This window comes from Aphelocoma coerulescens, chromosome 3 (assembly GCF_041296385.1).
Source record: "Aphelocoma coerulescens isolate FSJ_1873_10779 chromosome 3, UR_Acoe_1.0, whole genome shotgun sequence".
NCBI lineage: Eukaryota > Metazoa > Chordata > Aves > Passeriformes > Corvidae > Aphelocoma > Aphelocoma coerulescens.
In genome coordinates, this window is record NC_091016.1 from 24,654,805 (window position 1) to 24,664,495 (window position 9,691).

At 40.8% G+C, this 9,691-nt stretch overlaps 1 long non-coding RNA gene across 1 annotated transcript; it reads right to left on the reverse strand.

The window, feature by feature from the left end:
- Nucleotides 1-572: 572 nt before the first annotated feature.
- On the reverse strand, nt 573-2,051 carry LOC138107816 (uncharacterized). The gene is made up of 3 exons (XR_011149712.1): nt 1,769-2,051; nt 1,599-1,681; nt 573-658 (listed from the first exon to the last, which is right to left on the reverse strand). It is a non-coding gene; the product is annotated as an uncharacterized lncRNA (long non-coding RNA).
- Nucleotides 2,052-9,691: the final 7,640 nt, after the last annotated feature.

Sequence of the window (9,691 nt, forward strand, 5' to 3'; positions counted from 1 at the left end):
CCCTCACTTTCACTTCAAGTGTGTTTTGGACAATTCTCGCTGCTCCCCGGACACCTTGGTAATCGGTACTACCGGCCAAGGAGGGAGAGACGACAGATGAGGAGGATTTGCTCCTTCGCCGAGGTCTCCTCTCCTGTCAGAAGCGTGCAAATACATCCTCATCTGCACTTGACAGAAACTCTCAAGCCCCAAATGCTTTGGCTATGCCTGTAATTCAATTTTTCCGCTGCCTCTTTTGGCCACAACAAACATCACAGGCTCCATCCATACCCTACTCTGCCCTAGGGAAATCACTCTACAGTCTACTAGGCATCCCTCAACCTAATGCCATAAAGCTTTTCCTTTACAGTTCATTTATCACCGCTGTACATTAACTTTAAAAAGTGATCAAGTAGCCTTTTTCTTTACTCTCACCCATTTTAGCCCTACATTCCCTTTTGAATTAAATTATCACAGATTTTACTTGCCAGAAGTTTCCAATAACATCATCCAAAGTGGGGCAAGTGTTTTTGAAGAAACTCTACTTTATTTTCAGAGATGAAGAAGCATGTAGAAGAGGTAGTCAAAGGGCCATAGGCGTTCCCAAGAGCAGCTTGGCCATTGCCAGTGGTATTATGGGTAAACATCCACAAGAGAAAGGAGGTAGCATGACTGGGACCTGGAAGCACACAGAGAATCATGTAAGACACAAACCAGCCAAACACCACCAAAGACTTCCTCCAGCTAACCACACCTCAGGAACCATCTTCTTTTTGCAAAATTTTCGACTGTTTTCCAAAGCTGGAGAATGCCAGTCCCCAAATTCAATGCGAGTTTTTCCTTCCCAGCAAGGAAAAGTGCTTCCTGTGAGCAGCTGTGGCTGTGTGCTGGGGTGATGGAGGCACCCAGCAGCACGGAGCTGCCACATGCTGTTTGCCTTAGCAGGGCTCTGCTGCAGGGGAATCTTGCACCAACACGGCCAGCTAACCTCGGACTGCTGTGGGTACCAGGAATGATGACGCTGTCCGAGAGATGGAGGAGCTAAGAAAACATATTTTTGACAGGTATGTGTACACACACAGACTCTGCAAGTAAACTTAACTCTTCATTCTTCACCAGCGTGTGGGTATGTACAGCCCTGCACACACAACCAAGATTGCATCCTCATGATGCAAGAGTTAATAGTGCTTTCCACTTAAATCCATGAATTCCTGCAAGGCCAGATTAAACGTCTCTGCCACAACATCACTCTTCTATGCTGTACATGTCAATGTCCTGCTCCTACTGACCTCAAAAACACAGCTGCAGTGTCAGGAATGGCAATGTTTCCAAAATTACTCAAATAAACAAGCAAGCTCAACATGTAGACTCAGCTGGTTTCACTTCTGCAGCACACCTGTACAAAACCAAGGGGACAGTTCCTCGAGCTGTTACATCTCACAGCTCCACCGCTAGCCAGCTGAGGAATCAGCTCTGTTACATGAGGTACCTCAACCGCAAATACTTCTAAAGAAAAGGGTTATTAAATTATTTCCTCCAAGAGCTACAGCTGAAACCATGAAGAAATTCCTTATACAGCAACTACAGCCCTGTAACACTTAGCTCTGCATGCCACTCACCTCGAGGGCTTCAGGGCAGTGACTGGGACAGTGCTGGACACCCTCCTCATGCAGGGAACTTCCCACCATCTCTCAGGATCCCTCTGCAGATACAACCCTCCAGGTTACAAAGTGTTTTGATCCTTGAAAGTTTATTATTGGTGGGGAAAAAAAACAAAAAACCAACCAACCCAAACTTTGCAGTGTCTTTCACAAACCCTGAAGCCTTAGGGATGCTCTGCTGGAGGCCATCAATCCCCATGTGTGCAGTGCTCAGCCGGCCAGGCTGCCCACAGATCTGCAGGAGGTCCAAGCTCCAGAGAAGCCCTCCATGTGAGCTGCCAGAGATCCAGCCAGGCTGACAGCAAACCAGTCCCACAAGATTTTGAAAGTTGCTGGGATTCCTTCCGATTTGGCAATGATTCCTCAGTGTCTTTTAGACCATCTAGGGGAAAAAAAAAAAATTAAGATAAATCTTGGGTTTGTTCTCATCTGAGAAAAACCCTTTGCTTCTCTTCTGACCCTTTTAGTGTGGACATAGGATGTCAGGCTTACCCAGGTGCATGTCTCCATTTTGCCTTAAGACTGCAGCAAAGCTGGATTCCCCTTAAACTTCCTGATGTCACCATGGTGATGTTTTCGCCATGCAGAACTTCCCAGGCATGCATACTCCATTCCAAAAGCGCTGGCCACTTGGGCTAAATCCCCAGCAGCTGCAGAAGCCCACCACACATGCCTGAGCTGCTCCAGTTTGCTCCAGGAGGGGACACCTACCTGCTAGCCGCATCATTCAAATACACATCCACATTCATAAACATCAACTTTCCATTATGTAATCTAAATGGAAAATACCTGGAATATACACATCATGATAGACCTGATCTTATTTCTAAAATCTCCCCCCTGCACATTTAAGGAGGCATTTTTTTGCCATATAAATCCTGCAAACTAGACTCAAACAGGTGTCATCTTTACCTTGTTAAAGTGAGGAACACACAGAAGAGGAAATCAAAAATCGTCAGAAATGACAGAACCAAACTGCAGGATAAAGTGTTATATCATCAGAATGCAATTATAGTATGACCTTTTTACACAGCTTCTACATTCTACTGTTAATTTTTGTGACTAATATATTATCCCAATTATGGCTTTGTATTTTATCTTGCAAAGCTTAATGGTTTTTATTCGTTCCAAAATTGCTTTTATTGTTGACTACCTGTTAGTTTCAAAAGCTGCCAGGATTATCAGACAGAGGGTCAACTCTCACTTATCTCTTCCCTGTGCCTCTATGAAATGGCCTTGTCCTGTGAGGCTGCTGTCAGTGGAGGCTTTGTAAGTCAAGAAGTGGGAGTAGGTCCTTAGCATGCATATGGGGAAGGAACAGAACTTATCTGTTTTGGAGCTTTTAATTCAATACAATACTGTCTTTTTTATATATTCATTTTTTCTAATAAACAGTAACTATTTATTAGAAAAACAGGGACACCTGGAAAGTTACTTCACTAAACGTAAAGGTTTCATGTTTCCTATTAAGTTAAAAATTACGTGGTCAGGATTTTACAATTTGTGGTTTCTTTTTAGATTGTTTTGGTTATACGCAAATGTGCTGTGCAAAATACAAAGGCAATAATCTTTCTGAAACTGCTGACGACCAGGTCATTAAGTAAGGTGGCTGGTCACATTTCATAAACTAAAGAACATTGTTGGAAGAGGAATAACTTTTAAAAGTTAAGAGGTGACTTTTGTAAATTCTCACACTGATGACGAGTGTAGGATGATTGCACAATTAATTCTTTGTGGCACGCAAAGAAATCTGCAGCCATAACTGCGGTCATGTAGAATCTCAGTCATTCTGATGCAGGGTGCTCGGGAAAAAAACTTTTGAATTCTCCTTTTTATAAAAATACATGTATAAGGGTTCAACTCGGAGAGCCAAGGTGGCACCTAATAAAGGTGAGGCAAAGAGGAGATGACAAATAATGGAAAATTGTAATATATACTATAATAAAACCTTAGATTTTACTGTTTATTATCCTTAGCGAAGCAGAAGTCCATACCTGTGTGCTGCACATTTCATTAGTGTGCGCTGTAACGCCTGGGTGAATTTGAGAGCAAACCCTGCTGACCTTACTAACACAAGCAGCCCCACTGCCCCAGGATTGCATTTCACACAACCACAGCCCATTCCTGCAGCACTCATGTTCCAGAAGATAAAGGCTACTTTATAGAACATGCTGTTTGACACGCAAGACTGCTACCCATATATACATATGTAACTACTTGTCAACTTGCAAACCAAAGGTATGTTTCTGATATATATATAAGGAGAGAATTTATTTGTGTGAACCAGGACTTATTTTATATATATAGAACAAATGTAAAATACATAACAGGAATAAGAACTTTTATTTTTATATGTATTTATAGACACACACACACATTTTTGTGTATTTATAAATATATGTATTCATACATACATATCTATATATATATAAAAAATTCTCATTCCTACAAATAGATTTAATAAATTCAGGGGAAACAGTCACAAGAGCAGTCAACAGGATCTGATCCAAAAAGCCATTTGGGTGTGATCTCTGTGAACTTATGGAATGGCATCATCTCCACCATCAAGAACACAAAGCTGTAATGTCCACACAGCAGTGTATAGTCTGTGTTTAAAACTGCACCTTAATAAAAGACATCTAGAATGCAATTAACCCCCCAAAAACTGTACCAAAGACCACCAAAAAAACTCCAAAACAACAACACTGGAACTTTAGACAGGACACCTCAAGCCAGAATGACTAAAATCTGAAAGAAAGGGGAATGTTCAGGAAGTGCTGAGATATTACCGTTGACCCTTAGAATAATTCCCCACTCTCCAAAAAAAAAAAAAAAAAAAGTCTTATGGATAAGAGGGAAAGGGGACAGAAAGGAACATCATCCCCACTCTCCAAAAAAAAAAATTCCCCACTCTCCAAAAAAAAAAAAAAAAAAAGTCTTATGGATAAGAGGGAAAGGGGACAGAAAGGAACATCATCATTTTACATGGCTTGGATTTTAGAACTCCTAAAATAGCTTCTCTCCAGTAAAGTTGCACCCTGCCTCCACAGAGCACAGCCAAACATTAGGGGGTCTAGGGAAGCATCAGTAGCCTAAACCCACTATCCTACAAACATACACATTTCCTATAAAGGCTGCACACATTAGCGCTGCATCCAAAGAGGTTGCTGCTTCCAACAGCACATTTCCAGCTTTGAATCAGTTAAGATTCAAGTCTTCATAAAAACTTTGCCAGAGAAGTTGTCCCATGGTTACACCTCCTGGAGTTTGATTCCCTCATGTGCTTTCTCAAACCTGCTTGTCAGCCTTGAGGATGCCACACTAATCTTCTCTGTATCATTCCAGTTTTAGTCTATGTGCCACTGAAAAAAAGGCCTTCCTTAATCCTAGCACCTGTGGTTTTAATCACCACAGGAAATCCTGTTTCCACTTAAGTCAGTAAGACTTAAATATCAGCAGAGGAAAATGATCAGATTCACTAACTAAAAATAAAAATAATTAAAATAAGACAAGAGAAATATAAGCTCAGTCGTTTATAAACCAGAGGGCCTTGACATCTACTTATAGCAAGCATGACAAAGTAAAGACAGTAGGGTAAAAGTCATCCCTTTAATCTCAAGGTTTGAACTTGTGACCTGCATCTCCTTCTCAGTATTACAGCTGTTGCCTTCTATTTCTGAACTGCATGGTGATGACTTGGGTTATACCTCATTAAGTAACACGCAAATGATATCTGTAAATATTGTATTCCTAACAGAGCATCTACTGGAGTTTATTCAACAAATTAAAACCATGTAACTCAAGTTAGAATGTGCACCCAGATTGCACTGTTGAAGTTTTAAGAAAATAATGTGTATAGCAAATTAATTGGCAGCAACTTCAAAAATGGGCCAGCCAGTAATGCCATATTTAAATCATATTCTGCAGCTACAGAAAACAAATAGGTCTGGCATCCTGACTTCTTCACAAGCTGCCTGTGCAGTCTGCACGGATGAAAAGCTCTAATAAGCTAACATGGCTTCAAAATGTTTTTTTCCTAATGGTTTGAAAGCAACACATGTTCAAGAATGTCCTAGAAAGCTTACAGAAAGCAATGCATTGTTTCATATTACCTCATGAAACCAAACCAAACCAAACCTCATGCAGTACCAAGCTTTTGTGCTGAACTCACTAGAATAGTGCAGAGGTCTTTGCCTCTCAGCCTTACACATTTTAAAACCCATTTTCTATGCCTGGCTACTGAAATCAGTGAATGCAGTATTCCTGACTGGCTGATCAAACTACATTCTCCCAGCCTGGTGACTCCATCTAGAATTAGAAAGATCCATTTCTGTGCTAGAATTTTGGTCCATACCCAGATTATTTTAGAGCTGGATCTTGAACAGGCCACCTCTGTGGAGTGGCAAAGGTGTTCAGTATCTGCTTCTCCTGAATCCATGATCTTTTAGATGGGACTGCAGTTAAAGTAACCTACTCCCTTGGTTTTAGCTGGGCTCTGTGGACAAGTCTCTAAACTTCCCCATCATGGATACAGACTGACAGCTGAAATGTCTCCTCACAGATTCTACTGTCATTTGAACATCTACCTCATCAACAGTTAAATCAGTATAAAAATGCCTACAGATTGGCTGAAAATGCACATCAGACCCAGTAGTATCTCACATAAAGGACCTGAGTCCACAAACCCATAACTGCAGTCTTACAAAATTAAAAGCAATTAATTAATCATGAGGCAGACAGTCCAGCAATGTGCTTCAGCAGCAACTGAAGGGAGGCACAATATTGACATAGACATACATTTCCCTTCTTGAACTATCTTCTTCACATAAAATGTGTTCCGCTTTAATTCTAGGCAATGACACCAACGTTTAAAATAAAAGAAAACTCAAGCAGTTTAAAAAAAAGAAAAGGCAAAACATAGCTGATGGTGAGAACAGCACTGGCAATCCTGGTCTGACCTGCTGGTTGCAGTGCTGCAATATCAGAAAGGTGTTCAGCATCTTGCAAGGCCTGACCAGTCCCTTTCTAACACAATCCACAAGAATGAATATCAATATATCATCCTTCCAGGCTGCATTTGTTTGATCAATGTTCATACTGGAAGTGTATTTATACTTGGGTCCAATACATTGTTTTGGCTGAGTAATGCATCCTTAAACTGAGGATCTTGTCTGAAGGTTCTGAAAATCCTCAGTCTTTTTCTGCTAATCATGAAGAGACACTCACTTCAGAATCTTATGAAGTCTTTCTTAATTAATGAGTATTTCTTTCATAAGCATGTACCAAATTTGAGCAGGTACTGTCAAATACTTCACTGCTCTAAAAAAACACCATATACAAAACCACACAGTTGTTACCTCTTGTACAAAACTACACTACTGCAGCAATATTGCACTACTGTGCAATATGAACCTCTTTTGAAACTCACTGGTGTTAAAAGTGAGGATGAAGAGGTACCCAGTGGTGGAAAGGCTGACAATGTGTGTTTGATTGCCCTTTGCCTCCAAGCAGCCCTGCGAGGCGTGACTGTGAAGTTCCGATGGGCAGAACTCAATTACCAACAGCTCGGGTACTCAGCTCTCCAGTGACAGTTTTCATTCAGCTGCCTGACCTCAGGCACCCTTCCTGAAATGGACACAGGCCAGTTCTTGTCCCTGGACACAGGGTACCCTAAGTAAAGGGTTGTTTCATTGCCCACAAAGCTTGCAATTTATGGATCACTTAAAAACCAAAGAAAATCCTCTTGAGATAAATTGTACTCAACCTGAAAGTCAATGCAAAATCCGCATAATCAAGAAAGCTTTTCACTATCTTGTTGCTTGAATCAAGCAACACTTGCAGGTTTTTCTGTTCTGAACAAGATGGGAATGCCCTCCTTTATCAGGATAGAAAAGCAAAGTTCAAAGCAACAGAGTGATTGAATAGCCAAGGGCCTTAAGTCACAATCTCCAAGATTATATTCATAATGCACTTTACAAAGGGCTCATAAATGGCTGGTGGAATCTTTAAGTACTTCAGGTTTTAAAACGATGGCAAACAACCCTCGGTTACCTTCTACTTATGATCACACATGCCTACAACAGATGATTTAAAGAACTATTAACATAACATCAGCAGGTTTTATATTTAACCATTTCTAAATTACGCATGAAGTTTCTGATAAGAAGTGTAACCAGTTTATCTTGTAAGTGAACTGTTTCTATTAATTATTCAGCTACTTCTGAGTACTATGTCTGTAAGAAATCCTAGTGGTATCAAAACCTCAATGCAAGTCTGATCCTGGTTAGTAGTTCACAATTAATACCACCACATATACTGAAAACAGAGTTAAGAAACACTCAGAAAATGTAAAATAACACTCCAAAGTTCATGCACTGGCCTGAGAGAATGGGCTATTGAATCAACAGAGGTACTATGAAGAAATAATGCATTTTATGAGTATTCCTAAAATCACCTTCCAAAGTACCTCTTGGAAGCCACTTATGCTCATGAGTTCACATCCAACAGCTTGATAAAACTGCCCCAATTCATTTAACAATTTTGTATCCAACAGGTTAAACACATGAATTTAAAAAAAAAGAAGTCATTCCAAGGGATGAAGCGTTACACAAACACAAGGATCTTTCATGTTGAAGGTATTCAGTTTGACTGGAGTTTCATTTTCAACATGTCCCCTAAGACAGAAAAGCAACTGAAAAGCAACAAAATGCTTTGTCTAAGAAGTATCAGCCATTGCTACAAGTCTGAAAAAGAATGATTAAGAAAAAAGCCCTTATCTGCTAGATCACTTACAGAGGTGAAACATTTGAGGTTTACATGCTGCAAGAGGTTAGAAGCCACGACTTTATAACAGCAGTAAATGAAATCTACAGTCTTCTACCATCTGTTAATCAAGAACTTGTTCAGTCTCCAGTGTCTGAGGTCTTAGACTCCCGAGTTTAACATCTTACTTAGCACAGGGACCCCATCTGTGTAACATGATCCTGAGTCTCCACTACCTCAAGCCTTCTCCTGGCCCTCTCACTCCTTACCTCAGCAAGTCTTGAAGAAATCATTGAGCAATTTGCAGGGATTGGAAGTGAACAACACTGATGACTGCTCTGTGTGTATATTAACTGTGCCAGGACTCATTTCATAAGAATGAGAAGTTTGTCATTTTCAGTTGTGCAGAGTGTTTTGTGCCAGATGACTTCTGCCTTCCTCCCCAGAGACAGCTACTGAGCCAGCTCCGAACAGATGCAGCTCTACAGACCACCTTCTTCTGGAAGCATCAGATAGTCAAAATACTTTTATGGCCTCCAAACAATTAATTTCTCTCTTTAAAACAAATCAGACAAAAAAGCCCTATCTTCACGAGGAAGCAGCTTCCAGCTCTTTTGTTTTGCTCAACCTGTGAATCCAGGAGAACCTGCCTCACAGCTGCAGAAGTGGGAGCTCTTCCCTCCAGGTTTTAGCAGCAAAGATGCTGCGGTACAGTGGCATCAGGCACAACAAGAATATTCCATCACCACTCCCAAAGTGTTTCCCTAACAGGAGGCTGAAGAAAAGCAGGGACAAGACAGTTATTTTTTCCATAGGCCAACTCATGCTTTCCTTGATGAAAAAAAGTTAGCACAATTAATGTGAAGAAAAATTAGACCAGGGGACAAGAGACACAGGGAAGAGCTGACCCTGTGCCTTCTCTTATTAAACAAAACTCTTTTCTTTGCATGCAATCCATAGAATATTAAACTTTACATACTCTGGAATTGGCCTGAAGCCTAACAAAACTGGAACCACCCCATCCTTATTGGCTTTATATAGATAGGTACAGAAATATACAAAGTTGAGATGATTCATGCTCTCTGGAATGAAGGGCAGCAGCACAGCTTTGCTTGAGCAGAGATATTCATGGGAGCAGGAAAAACAGAGCAAGCACTCTGACTGCTGGGAAAAGCTGCTGAAGGTTGTTCTTGGTAGCTATTGAAGAGGAAGAACATTACTGAAAAAGGGGGTAGGGCAGCTCAGAGAAGAGACTGGAAGGTGCCTGGGCCAAACAAGATCTTTTGAAC